Raw genomic sequence first — 12278 nt, 5'->3', positions numbered from 1 at the left:
GCTTAAGTATTATAATTGCATTATATGTGAAACCTACTCCATTAAATCATAATCACCATTATCACACTGGCACCAATTAAGTTATTACATCGGGTTACCCACCCATCTAAAAGACACAGGAACAAGTTGGCGAGCTTTATGCAAGAAAGAGAGCACAGGGACAGTGTAGAAGATAAGTTAAAGAAGCTTTGAAAACCACAAAGAACTAATTGTTTGATGGCAAGAAGTATGAAATCAAAGATTGGGGATGGTTTTTTTTTTTTTTTTTTTTTTTTTTAGGTGTACAGGAAGTAGAATTTATTGATGAGTATTAAGAGGGGGGCAGCATATTGGAGGCCCTCATGAGTGCAGGGCCCGCCATTTGTCCAGAGGACCACGACTGGGGATGTACTTGACCCCACAGCCATCCGGGATGAGCCGCTTTTCAGCCACCATGTCTTCAAATTCATCAGCATTGAACTTGGTGAAACCCCACTTCTTTGAGATGTGGATCTTCTGGCGGCCAGGAAACTTGAACTTGGCCCTGCGCAGGGCCTCAATCACATGCTCCTTGTTCTGTAGCTTGGTGCGGATGGACATGATAACTTGACCAATGCAACCCTGGCCACAGCGCCCTGGGGCTTTCCAAAAGCACCTCGCATGCCTGTTTGGAGCCTGTCAGCCCCAGCACAGGACAACATCTTGTTGATGCGGATGACGTGGAAGGGGTGGAGCCGCACCCGGATTATGGAAGCCATCCTTGCCACAACTTTTTACCATGTGCTTATTGGCACAAATTCGGGCAGCCTCCAGGCCTTCACAGGACAGCTGCCATATTCATCTGAAACCATGTGGCCACAGAGCAAGAAACTCATCCACTTTTGCCTTCTTCCGCCCTAGGTCAAAGATGCGAATCTTGACATCAGGGACACCTCGGCAGAAGCGAGACTTTGGGTATGGCTTGTTCTTACAATACCAGTAACCAGGATCTTCAGTGGCGCGCCGAAGGGAAAGAGGGGGATGGTGTTCTTAAAGGGGATAACAAATGGCCAACTAGTAACTCTACCTTTAGATAGCCCGTGTCCAGATTATTGCAGTTTTAGATATGATACACTGAAAAGTGTTGCTTTGTATTAAAGACTTACTTTATTTTTTGTATATAATCTAGTTTTTCTTCTATAAGTTAGGATATCAATAATCATGGTTTTAAGATTTGGGAATGTTCTGAGGAAAGCCATGGGTAGCTGTACAGATTGAGATTTACTTTTATAAATCCAAATAAATCCACAAGGAAGAGAAAAACATAATTTATGTGTTAGTCAGTAGAATTGGGACTTCAGTATTGTTTGGAAAGCCACTCAGGTTCATGATGCAATGAAGGAGGCATCACTAAGGTTTAGCAAAGAAAATATCCTTGGTTAAAATCTCTTATTTAGAAACCCAAATAATCACACTATATTCCTCAGACAGTATGGATTATAATATATAAAGACTAAAAATGTAATACATAGGAACCTGATAATTAAAAATTCAGATGTGTTTATATTTTCTATTATTGGTAGATTTTTTTTAAAAAAGATTCTTTTTGGCGGGTATTAAATTTGAAATAAATTTGAAAATCACAAAGTTTATAAAAAGTTGTTTTTTTTTTTTTTTTTGAGATGTAGTCTCGCTCTATTGACTAGATTGGAGTGCAGTGGTGCAATCTCAGCTTACTGCAACCACCGCTTCCTGGGTTGAAGCGATTCTCCTGCCTCAGCCACCCAAGTAGCTGGGATTACAGGTGCACGCACCACCACACCTGGCTAATTTTTGTATTTTTAGTAGAGACGGGGTTTCACCATGTTGGCCAGGCTGGTCTCAAACTTCTGACCTTAGGTGATCTGCCTGCCTCGGCCTCCCAGAGTCCTGGGATTATAGTCGTGAGCCACAGCACCTAGCACATAAAAGTTTTTTTTAACTTTCATTTGTATTCCACATTAGGAGTCTTGTAAGGCATTATGTCATATTTTTAAAATATTTAAATTAATTTGCTAACAATGCCTTCCTATTTTGTGCATTAGACATACCATAAAATTTATGTAAAATTTGGGCATAAAACTGAACTGTAAAGATTTTAAGCTTTTCTTAATAAAGGAACTCAGAAAATATTAAATATAATTTGATTTATTTTAAGAAGATTTAGAATAACTATTTCATGAACTCTTTTGAGCACATACTCCATGCCAAGCCCTATACTAACTGCTAAGGGAGTAGAGGGATAAGTAAACTTGATATTTGCATGAATCATCTGGTATTTTCTGCAATGTAGTTTTTGTGAGAATGATGATCTTTAGGTTAGGCTAATGGTGAAATGAGTCAAGTTACAAAAGTCTCAAATTGGGTAGACTTGCTTTCAGAGGTATTGGGTAAATGCTTAGGTACTAGAAAGAAGATGGGGGATCATAGGAAGGTACAAGTTTCTTAACACTCAGTTTTCAGAATCAGAGTAGGGCTATCGTTGGAACTAATTTTATTCTGATCTAGAGAAAACTGAGGGTATTTTTATATAGTACCTAGCTAGATCCAGGTTTAGTTACATAGCCTAGAATAGTCCAGTGTGTGATGATAAGTGTAAGTACTGCAAAGTACTATGTCTGTACAAGGTAAAGAGGAAGAGAGACTGGGCATGGTGGCTCACACCTGTAATCCCAGCACTTCGGTAGGCTGAGGCCGGTGAATTTGTTGAGGCCAGGAGTTTGAGACCAGCCTGGCCAACATGGTGAAGCACCTTTCCTACTAAAACTATAAAAAATTAGCCAGGCGTGGTGGCATGCACCAGTAATCCCAGCTATGTGGAAGGCTGAGGCATGAGAATCGCTTGAACCCAGGAGGGGGAGGTTGCAGTGAGCTGAGATCACGCCACTGCACTTCAGCCTGGGCGACAAGCAAGACTCTGTCTCAAAAGAAAAAAAAAAGGGAGAAAGAGATATAGAAATCTAGATAGATAAATAAGAACTCACATAACTCAATAGCAAAATAGTAATAATAATAAAAATAATAATCTGATTTAAAAATGGGTGAAAGACCAGAATAGGTATTTCTCAAAAGAAGGCATACAAATGGACAACAGGTATATTCAAACAACCCTCAACATCACACACGTTCAGAGAAAGGTAAATCAAAATACAATGAGATATCATCTCACCTCAGCTAGAATAGCTGTTATTAAATATCAAAAAGACAAAAATAACATGCTGACAAGGATGTGGAGAAAGAAGAATGTTTATACGCTCTCGGTAGGATTGTAAAGTAGTGCAGCCATGATGGAAAACAATATGAGAGTTCCTAAAAAACCAAAAGAACTACCATATGAACTAAGAATTCTACTGCTGGATATATATCCAAAAGAAAACAAATTGGTATAAGTAACAAACACGTGTTTATTGCAGCACTATGCACAATAGCCAAGATATGGAATCAACCTAAATGTCTATCAATGGATGAAAGGATGAAGAAAATTGTATATAAACACAATGCAATATTAAAAAAGAATGAAATTCTGTCATTTGCAGTGACATAGATGGAACTGGCGGTCATTATGTCAAGTGAAATAAGTCAGGCACAGAAAGACAAATTTTTCTCACTCATATTTGGGAGCTAAAAAAGTGGATCTTATGAAAGGTGGAGAGTAGAATGGTGGTTACCAGGAGCTGGGAAGACAAGGGAGGAGAAGGGACAAAAAGTTGGTTAAAAGGAACAAAAATACAGTTAAATAGAGGGAATAAGTTCTAGCATTTGACAGCACAGTAGGAAAATTATTGCTAACAATAATTTATTGTATATATCAAAATAGGTAAAAGATTTGTAATATCCCCAATGCAAAGAAAAGATAAATGTTTGAGTTGATGAATAAGTCAATTACCTTGATTTGATCATTGCACATTGTATATAGATAAAAAAATCACATATGCACCAAAAATGAACTATTAAATATCAATAAAAATAAGCAAATAATAAAAGAAAAACAAATAAATAAATTCAAGCTAAATCTAAAAATTTTTTTAAAAAAATGTAGTTGGACTGTGAAAGATGGGGAATAACAAATTAAAAAAATTTGTCATAGGCAGAGTAATGCTCCCAGTAGAGGCCCACAACCTAATCCCAGGAATCTGTGAATGTGCTACCTTACATTTAGGTTGCAGATAAGATAACAAATCAGTTGACCTTGAGATAGGAAGATTATCCCAGATTATCCTGCTGGGTCCAACGTAATCACTAGAGTTCTAATGTGGATTAAATGGAAAAGGAAAACAGAGTGAGATAACTGGAGGAATGGCAGTGTTCTGGCTTTCAAGATGGAAAAAGTTCATCAGCCAAGTAATGTGGGTGGCCTCTAGAAGCTGGAAAAGGCAAGAAATAGATTCTTCCCAAGAGCCTGAACATGGAGAACAAAGCCCTGCTGTCACCTTGGTTTTAACCCAATGATTTAGTGGTTCTATAAAGTAGTTAGTATCATTCAATAAATTCTTTTGCTGCTTAAGTTAGTTAAAAAGGATTGTGTTGCTTTCAGCTAAGAACCCTGACCAAGAGAGGGGTCAAATGAGAAAACAATATGGAATTAACTTTTAAAAAGTGAAAATAATTTTCAATGGAATTAAAGGATCAATTTCAGACTTCTGCACTGGAAGATAATACATTTGGGTCAAGTCATTCAGTTAGTGGTCATTTGTTATAGCAGCAATAGGATACCCACACTATGGAAGTCAAATATTATGAGCTTCATTTTTCTCAAATCCAAAAGAGAGTTTTAATACTCACTTCCTAAACAATAGTATCAAAATCTGATTGCAAAACTTATATGATATAATGTATTTGAAGTATTTAGCATATGGATAAACAACTATGAAATGTTTAGTCAGTGTCATTATGGTATGCAGCTCTTCATGTTGGAAAGACGTTCAGAATCACTTCCTTTAACATCTTTCTATTATATCTTATTCTCAGAGAGAGTTTTTAACCTATGCACCGATGCTATGTATTGGTGTACTGAAAAATCAGCCCACAGTTTACAAATCATTTTAGATAGCATTTAACAGAGTTCCGCATCAGAAGCAAATGTCTAAGGTGCAGAGTTGTGAAATAGAACAGAAGTTGACAGCTTAGACTGAAAACTGGCTAAGGGCAGAAGTTAAGGGTAGAAGTAAATGGAAACATTTCAAGCAGGACAAAGAATACTTTGGGGAAAAAGATTGCAAAAAAAAAAATCACTAAAACGCACAGTGTTTGTTTGATGTCTGGTGCTGTTTATTTGATGCCCAAGATGATCCTATGAAGTAGGTATTTAACCATCTCCGTTTGGTACAAAACTTAAATGAGACAATTAATATAACCAAGTCACACAACTAGTAAGAGGCAAAGCTGAAATTCGAGTCTGGACAGCCTGACTTGAGAATTTATGCTCTTTATCTTTAAGCTCAAGTGATACTGCAATGTCTGAAACATATTTTCCAATTTTAGGCCCTAAAGGGCTCTCAATCTAAATACAATATTATTAATTTAAAACCAGCAGAAAAATGTAGAAAAAATTGGATATTTGGCTCAAAATAACTTGCAGGCATTTGTTCTATATGTGATTGCCATCCTTAGTATATTTGGGAGAAATTCCAGTGTTATGAGTTGTGCCCTCTGATGTGAAACTCAGAACCCAAATTCTTAGGCTCTGTCATTGCTGCAGAGTAAGCACATGATGTGCATGAGGCTTTAATTTGGAGAAAATAAACATTTCATGGAGCTTCCGTTTAGTTGGTGTCTGGCACTGACTACCAGATCAATTTCGTGATGCAGGCGTGACATCAGTGCAGAAAGCAGTAATGATGGCTACAAAGTAAATCTGGGCCTGGTACTTGGTGGTAGTAACAGAAGTTGTGCTGGCTACAATTTCTTACAGTTGTCTGGCATGATTTGGGCCTTTACTATTCTTGGAGTTTAGTCTCAAGTCTGTTTCTCCAGCTCTGTCAACAATCCTATAAAATAGTATCATTCAATAAATCCCTTTTCTGCTTAAGTTAGTTAAAGAGGATTGTGTTGCTTTCAGCTAAGAACCCTGACCAAGAGAGGGGTCAAATGAGAAAACAATACAGAATTCACTTTTAAAAAGTGGGTAAAATAATTTTCAATAGAATTAAAGGATCAATATACATAATTAAATAATAAAAAAGAAATAAAAGTTAATACATTATCCAATCTCTCATTTTAAAATAGTTTTATGTTAAAATAATTATATGAATTAGAGAAAAGAGTGATAGGTTATACTATATTTAAATATATTATTTTTGAAAATAAAAAGGTTACAAATAGCCAATGGAATTCTCATAGCAATAAGATACATGGAGATTTGCTGTCTTTACCACACATATCAATAATAAATGTGTTAAGATCATAAATATAAATGGACGGAGACCATAAACACATAGAAATAATAAAACATGAAAAACATTTAACCTTATCAGTAAACAAATGAAAATTAGAAAAACTGCAACTTTTTTTTTAAACCTATGATTAACAAACATTTGAAAAATGATTATAATGTTGGTGAAGGCAAAGTGAAATGCTGGTAAATTTTTATAATTTCTATAAAGTGATATAATACTTTTAGAAAATTATGTGGTACCATGTATAAATACTTTAAAATATTTATGATTTCTGATGAGAATTGTATTGAATTTGTAGTTTTTTTGGCCCTATGGTGATTGTTACGATATTGATTCTACCCATCCATGAGCATGGGTTGTCTTTCCATTTGTTTATATCATCTTTGATTTCTTTCAGCAGTGTTTTGTAGCTTTCCTTGTAGAGTTTTTCAAGTCCACAACCTCTCTTGATTAGGGATATTCCTAAGTATTTTATCTTTTTTTTTGCAGCTATTGCAAAAGGGGTTGAGTTCTTGATTTGATTCTTTTTTTTTTTTTATTATTATACTTTAAGTTCTAGGGTACATGTGCATAACATGCAGGTTTGTTACATAGGTATACTTGTGCCACGTTGGTGTGCTGCACCCATCAACTCGTTAGCACCTATCAACTTGTCATTTACATCAGGTATAGCTCCCAATGCAATCCCTCCCCCCTCCCCCCTCCCCGTGATACGCCCCAGTGTGTGATGTTCCCCTTCCTGAATCCAAGTGATCTCATTGTTCAATTCCCACCTATGAGTGAGAACATGCGGTGTTTGGTTTTCTGTTCTTGCGATAGTTTGCTCAGAATGATGGTTTCCAACTGCATCCATGTCCCTACAAAGGACAAAATCTCATCCTTTTTTATGGCTGCATAGTATTCCATGGTGTGTATGTGCCACATTTTCTTAATTCAGTCTGTCACTGATGGACATTTGGGTTGATTCCAAGTCTTTGCTATTGTGAATAGTGCCGCAATAAACATACATGTGCATGTGTCTTTATAGCAGCATGATTTACAATCCTTTGGGTATATACCCAGTAATGGGATGGCTGGGTCATATGGTACTTCTAGTTCTAGATCCTTGAGGAATCGCCATACTGTTTTCCATAATGGTTGAACTAGTTTACAATCCCACCAACAGTGTAAAAGTGTTCCTATTTCTCCACATCCTCTCCAGCACCTGTTGTTTCCTGACTTTTTAATGATTGCCATTCTAACTGGTGTGAGATGGTATCTCATTGTGGTTTTGATTTGCATTTCTCTGATGGCCAATGATGATGAGCATTTTTCATGTGTCTGTTGGTTGTATGAATATCTTCTTTTGAGAAATGTCTGTTCATATCCTTTGCCCACTTTTTGATGGGGTTGTTTGTTTTTTTCTTGTAAATTTGTTTGAGTTCTTTGTAGATTTTGGATATTAGCCCTTTGTCAGATGAGTAGATTGCAAGAATTTTCTCCCATTCTGTAGGTTGCCTGTTCACTCTGATGGTAGTTTCTTTTACTGTGCAGAAGCTGTTTAGTTTAATTAGATCCCATTTGTCAATTTTGGCTTTTGTTGCCATTGCTTTTGCTGTTTTAGACATGAAGTCCTTGCCCATGCCTATGTCCTGAATGGTATTACCTAGGTTTTCTTCTAGGGTTATTATGGTATTAGGTCTAACATTTAAGTCTCTAATCCATCTTGAAATAATTTTCGTATAAGGAGTAAGGAAAGGATCTAGTTTCAGCTTTCTACTTATGGCTAGCCAATTTTCCCAGCACCATTTATTAAATAGGCAATCCTTTCCCCATTTCTTGTTTTTCTCAGGTTTATCAAAGATCAGATGGCCGTAGATGTGTGGTATTATTTCTGAGGACTCTGTTCTGTTCCATTGGTCTATATCTCTGTTTTGGTACCAGTACCATGCTGTTTTGGTTACTGTAGCCTTGTAGTATCGTTTGAAGTCAGGTAGCGTGATGCCTCCAGGTTTGTTCTTTTGACTTAGGATTGTCTTGGAAATGTGGGCTCTTCTTTGGTTCCATATGAACTTTAAAGCAGTTTTTTCCAATTCTGTGAAGAAACTCATTGGTAGCTTGATTGGGATGGCATTGAATCTATAAATTGCCTTGGGCAGTGTGGCCATTTTCACGATATTGATTCTTTCTATCCATGAGCATGGTATGTTCTTCCATTTGTTTGTGTCCTCTTTTATTTCACTGAGCAGTGGTTTGTAGTTCTCCTTGAAGAGGTCCTTTATATCCCTTGTAAGTTGGATTCCTAGGTATTTCATTCTCTTTGAAGCAATTGTGAATGGAAGTTCATTCATGATTTGGCTCTCTGTTTGTCTGTTACTGGTATGTAAGAATGATTTTGATTTTTGCACATTGATTTTGTATCCTGAGACTTTGCTGAAGTTGTTTATCAGCTTAAGGAGATTTTGGGCTGAGACAATGGGGTTTTCTAAATATACAATCATGTCATCTGCAAACAGGGACAATTTGACTTCTTCTTTTCCTAATTGAATACACTTTATTTCTTTCTCTTGCCTGATTGCCCTAGCAAGAACTTCCAACATTATCTTGAATAGGAGTGGTGAAAGAGGGCATCCCTGTCTTGTGCCAGTTTTCAAAGGAAATGCTTCCAGGTTTTGCCCATTCAGTATGATATTGGCTGTGGGTTTGTCATAAATAGCTCTTATTATTTTGAGATACATTCCATCAATACCAAATTTATTGAGCGTTTTTAGCATGAAGGGCTGTTGAATTTTGTCAAAGGCCTTTTCTGCATCTATTGAGATAATCATGTGGTTTTTGTCTTTGGTTCTGTTTATATGCTGGATTACGTTTATTGATTTGCATATGTTGAACCAGCCTTGCATCCCAGGGATGAAGCCCACTTGATCATGGTGGATAAGCTTTTGATGTGCTGCTGGATCCGGTTCGCCAGTTTTTTTATTGAGGATTTTTGCATTGATGTTCATCAGGGATATTGGTCTAAAATTCTGTTTTTTTGTTGTGTCTCTGCCAGGCTTTGGTATCAGGATGATGTTGGCCTCTTAAAATGAGTTAGGGAGGATTCTCTCTTTTTCTATTGATTGGAATAGTTTCAGAAGAAATGGTACCAGCTCGTCCTTGTACCTCTGGTAGAATTCAGCTGTGAATCCATCTGGTCCTGGACTTTTTTTGGTTGGTAGGCTATTAATTGTTGTCTCAATTTCAGAGCCTGCTATTGGTCTATTCAGGGATTCAGCTTCTTCCTGGTTTAGTCTTGGGAGAGTGTAAGTGTCCAGGAAATATCCATTTCTTCTAGATTTTCTAGTTTATTTGCATAGAGGTGTTTATAATATTCTCTGATGGTAGTTTGTATTTCTGTGGCGTTGGTGGTGATATCCCCTTTATCATTTTTTATTGTGTCTATTTGATTCTTCCCTCTTTTCTTCTTTATTAGTCTTGCTAGCAGTCTATCAATTTTGTTGATCTTTTCAGAAAACCAACTCCTGGATTCATTGATTTTTTGGAGGGTTTTTTGTGTCTCTATCTCCTTCAGTTCTGCTCTGATCTTAGTTATTTATTGCCTTCTGCTAGCTTTTGAATGTATTTGCCCTTGCTTCTCTAGTTCTTTTAATTGTGATGTTAGAGTGTCAATTTTAGATCTTTCCAGTTTTCTCTTGTGGGCATTTAGTGCTATAAATTTCCCTCTACACACTGCTTTAAATGTGTCCCAGAGATTCTGGTATGCTGTATCTTTGTTCTCATTGGTTTCAAAGAATATCTTTATTTCTGCCTTCATTTCGTTATGTACCCAGTAGTCATTCAGGATCTGGTTATTCAGTTTCCATGTAGTTGAGCAGTTTTGATTGAGTTTCCTACTCCTGAGTTCTAGTTTGATTGCACTGTGGTCTGAGAGACAGTTTGTTATAATTTCTGTTCTTGTACATTTGCTGAGGAGTGCTTTACTTCCAATTATGTGATCAATTTTGGACTAAGTGTGATGTGGTGCTGAGTAGAATGTATATTCTGTTGATTTGGGGTGGAGAGTTCTATAGATGTCTATTAGGTCTGCTTGCTGCAGAGATGAGTTCAATTCCTGGATATCCTTGTTAACTTTCTGTCTCATTGATCTGTCTAATGTTGACAGTGGGGTGTTGAAGTCTCCCATTATTATTGTATGGGAGTCTAAGTCTCTTTGTAAGTCACTAAGGACTTGCTTTATGAATCTAGGTGCTCCTGTATTGGGTGCATATATATTTAGGATAGTTAGCTCTTCCTGTTGAATTGATCCCTTTACCATTATGTAATGGCCTTCTTTGTCTCTTTTGATCTTTGATGGTTTAAAGTCTGTTTTATCAGAGACTAGTATTGCAACCCCTGCTTTTTTTTTGTTCTCCATTTGCTTGGTAGATCTTCCTCCATCCCTTTATTTTGAGCCTATCGGTGTCTCTGCATGTGAGATGGGTCTCCTGAATACAGCAGACTAATGGGTCTTGACTCTTTATCCAGTTTGCCAGTCTGTGTCTTTTAATTGGAGCATTTAGTCCATTTACATTTAAGGTTAATATTGTTATGTGTGAACTTGATCCTGCCATTATGATATTAACTGGTTATTTTGCTCATTAGTTGCTGCAGTTTCTTCCTAGCCTCAATGGTCTTTACATTTTGACATGTTTTTGCAATGTCTGGTACTGGTTGTTCCTTTCCATGTTTAGTGCTTCCTTCAGGGTCTCTTGTAAGGCAGGCCTGGTGGTGACAAAATCGCTAAGCATTTGCTTATCTGTAAAGGAGTTTATTTCTCCTTCACTTGTGAAACTTAGTTTGGCTGGATGTGAAATTCTGGGTTGAAAATTCTTTTATTTAAGAATGTTGAATATTGGCCCCCACTCTCTTCTGGCTTGGAGAGTTTCTGCCGAGAGATCTGCTGTTAGTCTGATGGGCTTCCCTTTGTGGGTAACCCGACCTTTCTCTCTGGCTGCCCTTAAGATTTTTTCCTTCATTTCAACTTTGGTGAATCTGGCAATTATGTGTCTTGGAGTTGCTCTTCTCGAGGAGTATCTTTGTGGCATTCTCTGTATTTCCTGAATTTGGATGTTGGCCTGCCCTACTGGGTTGGGGAAGTTCTCCTGGATGATATCCTGAAGAGTGTTTTCCAACTTGGTTCCATTTTCCCCCTCACTTTCAGGCACCCCAATCAGACGTAGATTTGGTCTTTTTACATAATCCCATACTTCTTGCAGGCTTTGTTCATTTCTTTTTCTTCTTTTTTCTTTAGATTTCTCTTCTCGCTTCATTTCATTCATTTGATCCTCAATCGCTGATACTCTTTCTTCCAGTTGATCGAGGCGGTTACTGAAGCTTGTGCATTTGTCACGTATTTCTCGTGTCATGGTTTTTATCTCTGTCAGTTCGTTTATGGCCTTCTCTGCATTAATTATTCGGGTTATCAATTCTTCCACTCTTTTTTCAAGATTTTTAGTTTCTTTGCGCTTGGTACGTAATTCCTCCTTTAGCTCTGAGAAGTTTGATGGACTGGAGCCTTCTTCTCTCATCTTGTCAAAGTCATTCTCCTTCCAGTTTTGATCCATTGCTGGCGATGAGCTGCGTTCCTTTGGAGGGGGAGATGCGCTCTTATTTTTTGAATTTCCAGCTTTTCTGCCCTGCTTTTTCCCCATCTTTGTGGTTTTATCTGCCTCTGGTCTTTGATGATGGTGACGTACTGATGGGGTTTTGGTGTGGGTGTCCTTCCTGTTTGTTAGTTTTCCTTCTAACAGTCAGGACCCTCAGCTGTAGGTTTGTTGGAGATTGCTTGAGGTCCACTCCATACCCTGTTTGCCTGGGTGTCAGCAGCAGAGGCTGCAGAAGATAGAATACTGCTGAACAGCGAGTGTA

General features: G+C 37.4%; 1 pseudogene; it reads right to left on the bottom strand.

The window, feature by feature from the left end:
• Positions 1-323: 323 nt before the first annotated feature.
• On the bottom strand, positions 324-845 carry LOC103217122 (large ribosomal subunit protein uL16-like; annotated as a pseudogene).
• Between the last annotated feature and the right edge of the window lie 11433 nt (positions 846-12278).

Source organism: Chlorocebus sabaeus, chromosome 10 (genome assembly GCF_047675955.1).
Source record: "Chlorocebus sabaeus isolate Y175 chromosome 10, mChlSab1.0.hap1, whole genome shotgun sequence".
Classification (NCBI taxonomy): Eukaryota; Metazoa; Chordata; class Mammalia; order Primates; family Cercopithecidae; genus Chlorocebus; species Chlorocebus sabaeus.
The sequence above is the reverse complement of the archived record's forward strand: the minus strand, read 5'-3'. Positions and strand labels throughout refer to the sequence as shown.